This window comes from Octopus bimaculoides, chromosome 21 (assembly GCF_001194135.2).
Source record: "Octopus bimaculoides isolate UCB-OBI-ISO-001 chromosome 21, ASM119413v2, whole genome shotgun sequence".
Taxonomy (NCBI): Eukaryota; Metazoa; Mollusca; class Cephalopoda; order Octopoda; family Octopodidae; genus Octopus; species Octopus bimaculoides.
Genome location: NC_069001.1, coordinates 6,941,583 through 6,947,159, shown reverse-complemented (window position 1 = coordinate 6,947,159; position 5,577 = coordinate 6,941,583).

Here is a 5,577-nt window from a genome sequence, read left to right as displayed (position 1 = left end):
TATATATATATATATATATATATATATATATACATACATACATGCATGAACGCGTTTATGTATGTATATGTGCATACACTCTTCCTTCTGATTTTTATGATTATATATATATATATATATATTTATATATATATATATATATATATATATTTATGTATGTATTTATGTGTATGTGTGTGTGTATATATACATATGTATGTATGTATATAAGTACACATATACGCATACACACTCTCATAGACAATGACACACAAGAGCACACAGAAAAGTTAATTAATTTGGCAACTTTATCAATGAGTGAATATAAATTAATAGCGATGAAGAAAAAAGAGACAACGGGGGCGCGGGATAGAGAGGGAGCAAAAGAGAGAGAGAGAGAGAGAGACAGACAGACAGAGAGAAAGAAAGAAAAGGTGAAAGAGTTGCATTAACGGCGTTTGTTAGACTGTGCTGATTCGCCAGCCATATTTAACCAATCTGCAGCAGCTATAACACGCCATTTTTACTCGCCTCTTGTTCTTTCGTTTCCCGTTAACAAAGCTATACTCAGCCGATCTCACCATCAACACCCAGTCACAATGGGATCGAGAATTACTATGGTTTATTTATTTATTTATTTTGCATGGCCGCAGTCTAATGACTGAAACAAGTAAAAGATAAAATAATTGTTAGGATTATTATTACTTTTATTATCGATATTAATATTATTAAGGTGGCGATCTGGCAGAATCGTTAGTACACCGGGCAAAACGCTTAGCGGTATTGCGTCCGTCTTCACGTTCTGAGTTCAAATTCCACCGAGGTCAACTTTGCCTTTCATCTTTTTGGGGTCGATAAATCAAGTACGAGTGAAACACTGGAGTCGATGTAATCGACTAGTTCCTTCCCACCAAATTTCAGACCATGTGCCTACAGTACAAAAGATTATTATTATTATTATTGAGTGAGAGAGCTGCGCGTGCCATCAAAGTTTTGTTGGAGCTCATGGAGTCTTACAGAAGTAGCGGGCTTGCTACCTGCAGCCTACGGTTCCATGCTATCCGTTCTTTTCAGCTGTCTATTACTTTCGTAATCATTCTGGCCGTGCCAAGGAGGCAAACCTTTTGTAACAGTTCTACAGGGCATTCTATTCTGATTTCCTTTATAATCCTCTTGATGCCTTCTGATACTGTTCTCAAGGACCCAACAATAATTGGCACTGTCTTCACCTTCTTTATTTTCGTACTTAAGAGGGTTGTATTTATCTATCTTTCCGCCTTCCTTGTCGACTATTCGCAAATCAAAGGTTTCCAAAGGGGAATTATTCAAACCCCAAAGAATTCCTCTCAACACTACTTCTGCTCGTGATCAGAGATGCACATATCATCAGCCACCAAGGGACATGCTCAGCAGGTTAAGGTCAAACAACTGACAAGCAAATCTATGGTATTAAGCAGAATGTTTGCTGTAGTCAATCTTTTTATACCGAGACAAAGCAATGTACATGATAACACTTCCAATCAATTAAGATCAGAAGCCATGAGAGCCACTGCCTGGTACTGCATCCGGGCTATTATTGTTATTATTATTATTATTATTATTATTATTATTATTATCCCTACGTAACACAGTTTAGGTGAAAATGCACCAGAGTCCTATCACTTTCTCGGTTGTTCTATTCTAGAAACAGTTGTAGTGTTTCGCTTGGTATTCCATATTTCTGAACAGCGTTTTACTAAGTCAAAGCCGCAACCTTACTGTATTGATGATAATCATGATCTTCCTGCATCAAATTTGGGGTGGTGCATTCTAATTGTCACTGCTACCATCATCATTGTTATTATTATTATTGTTACAATTTTCTTTCGGAGTATGTTGTTTTCATTGCTACAGTTGTTTGTTAGAATAAATCTTTATAAATATTTAATTAATCGTAAACTATTTTTATTATATGTCGCTTATATTTTTCTCTTTTTGTGTACGTATAAGAGCATGTGTACGCACGTACATACATACGTACATACACCCGTACATACATGCGTACATACGCACGTACTTACGTACGTATGTACGTACGAACATACGTACTTATGTATGTACACATGTATGTATGTGTAGGTGAGTGTTAGTACATGCATGTGGCTGTATGTTTATATATGTATATATATATATATATATATATATATATATATATATATATATATATATATATATACATATACACACTATATATAAATATATTTGTGTATACATATACACATACACGATATATGTGTATATATATATTGATATAGGTATACATACACACATATATGTGTGACTGTATATATGTAGATAGATAGATAGATAGATAGATAGATAGATGCGTATATATGCTTATGAGTCTGTATGCGTATACATATGGAGCTATGTGGCTATGTATGCATATATCTGGTCTCTGTGTGCACATGCGTACGTAGTGAGCAAGTGTTTATGTGCGTAAGCACTGGATAAAACGATCTAAGTATGTTCTACTCTCTTTCTTTAAGTCTGATTGTTTTCATTTCATCCTGATAGAATCTCTGTAAGCATCTGGGTGTTTCTTAAAACAAATATCTTTAGCTGATAGCATTTTTTTTTCTTTTTGTTTTATGTTGAATGGAGCCAAATAAAAGACGATATTTTATGGCACCATCTTTATTTCTTTGTTGTTAACAGAATCTTTAAAAGCCCTCGCGATTAGTCACGATTTCGTCTGCACATATCTTTTACCGTTTTATTTGTTCCGCTTGTCGGACTGCAGTTATTATGGGGCACCACCTCGATGGAATTAATCCTGTGGATCTCAACCGAAATCCATATAATTCTTGCAGGATTTTGTTCGTTAATAATCATCTGCAATAAATTGGTTATAATTCTTCATTCTTTTACTCTTTTACTTGTTTCATTAATGTTCAAAATCTTTTATTTGATATTAATTGGTTGAAAGAGAGGTTTTCTTCTAGCTGCTCGTCAATAATACCCAAGCTTATGCAGATATGTAACACACGTTCTTGGACTAACTTTTGACTGTTTTGCAATGTCAGAAGCCTTCGAACAGGGTTTGTTTTCCACAATTCTCTTCAAACAGTGAAGCTTCCTTTCCGAGGCCCCATGACGGCCGGGACGAAAATCTGTTGATTCTTTTTCTTGGCTTTTGAATTGCACTATAATTCTATTAACAGTAGCAAGAGGAATTTGAAGATTTTCGGCAATTTTTCGCTGGTTAAGACCAAACTCAGATTGCCCAACAATACGACCTCTTTGAAAATCTGACAATTCTGCTGAATTTTTTGTGCGTGGCATGGTTACTCTTCGCAAATGTTTAATATAATGGCACCTGGAATGAAAAAGAATAATCACATTGTAATTTCTACACAACTGAGAACATATTAAGACGCTTAGATAAGAAATTTTGAAAATTCAAGGTGTCTATTTACTTCCTGCATGTCTGTGTGTCAGCGTTGTGCTGGTTCTACATTCTCTCATACTTCAGTATTGTCTCCATTCGAAGCTTGGTGAATACAGACACTGCAAACTCAGTGACGAGGCAAAAATGAAAACTTCTTTTTGATATTCTAAATCAGTAGGACGATGTGTTAACAGAATCATTGGCAGGCCGAGCGAAACGATTGGCGGTATTTCGTCTGTCTTTACGGTCCGAGTTCAAATTTCGAGGAGGTCGACTTTACCTTTTCATCCTTTCTGTGTCGATAAAATAAGTATCAGAGCCAAAATTTAAAAACGATTATTCAAGATCAGTAAGAGATGAGGAGATGGATGCGAAGAATTTGTAGATAAATTACTTAAGTTGGAATTGAACACGTAGCGTAGAGTCGCAAGACTGGTGGATTACCAACTCTGAGGAGGGTGGGGGGAAACAATTGCAATTAAATGAAAAACAAAAACAAAAAACTTCGAAAAAGGAAATAAAATATAATAATCTTTTCTACTATAGGCAGAAACCTGAAATTTGGGGGAGGAGGGCTAGTCGACACCAGTACATAACTGGTACTTAATTTATCGACCTCGGCGGAATTTGAACTCAGAACGTAGTGGCAGACGAAATACCACTAAGCATTTCGCCGGGTGCACTAACGATTCTGCCAGCTCGCCGCCTTCAATAATAATAATAATAATAATAATAAAAAGAAAGAAGGAAATATTTTTAAATATAACAAAAAAGAAATGACAAGAAAACTAAGAACAACAATAAGAGAACAACGACAACAATAAAATACAGTAACAATAGATGCATAAAGTACTAAAGGATATGGGTGTGTATGTACATTTGTGTGTGTGTATATATGTGTATGTATTTACTATGTATATGTATGAATATGCATATTTGCAATTGTATATGTGCATACATATATATGTATTATATATGTATATATATATGTATATATATGTGTATGTATGTATGTATGTATACACACACACACACATATATATGTGTGCATGTATATTCGTGTATGCATTTTGGTGTGTGCAGTTGCATTTTGGTGTGTGCAGTTGCATGTTTGTGCATGGGAGAATGCAACTTTTTCTACTCTTCGATCTGTCTGTCTGTCTGTCTGTCTGTTAGTCTACTTCTCTATTTTTCTCTCTCCATATGTGTGTGTGTATGTGTGTGTGTGTGAATGTGTGTGTGTGTATGTATATATATGTATGTATGTATGTATATGGGCGTGTGTATGTGTGACCGTGTGCAGGCGAGTTTCTAATTGTTTATGAATGTGTGTACGTGCGTGTGTGTGTGTGTGTGTGCATTTGTATGTGTGTGTGTATGTATATATGTATGTATATATATATATATATATATATATATGTGTGACCGTGTGCAGGCGAGTTTCTGCTAGTTTATGAATGTGTGTGTGTGTGTGTGTGTCTGCATGTGTGTGTGAGTGTTTCTTTGCATGTGTGTGTGTGTATGTATACATAAATGTATGTTTGTATATGTGTGTGACCGTGTGCAGGCAAGTTTCTGCTTGTTTATGCATGTGTGTATGTGTGTGTGTGTGTTTATGTGCTTGTGCGTATGTATATATGTTTGTATGTATGTGTGTATGCATGTTTGTATGTGTGTGTGTATGCATGTGTGTATGTGCGTTTGCGTATTTTAATCCTTCCTCGATTTTCATACGTCTGCTGCTTCCAACATGACAACACGGTGCCAATGTATGGAGGCCACTTCAAGGGAATTCTCCTCGTCCTCCACCTCCCACCACTCCCTCCCTTTTCCCTCCTACTCTACCTTCACAATAACGTAACAACAACAACAACAACAAACAAATACTCAAACAACGACAGCATAAAAAAAAATAATAAATAAAACCAAAGCAAAAGAAAAAAAAAAGACGAAGACAGAAGATACAAGAAAATTTGAAACGAGAGGGACATTTAAAATTAATAAAATAATTAAATAAATAAATAAGGGGGGGGGGAGAAAAAACAAAGAAATAACCTTTTTTGTTTTGTTATTGTTTTTTCGTTTTTTTTTGTTATTTTTTTTCGCTATTGTTGTTTCGACTTCGTTTGTTAGTTTCTGTCTTCAGGGAGAGAGAGAGAGAGAGAGAG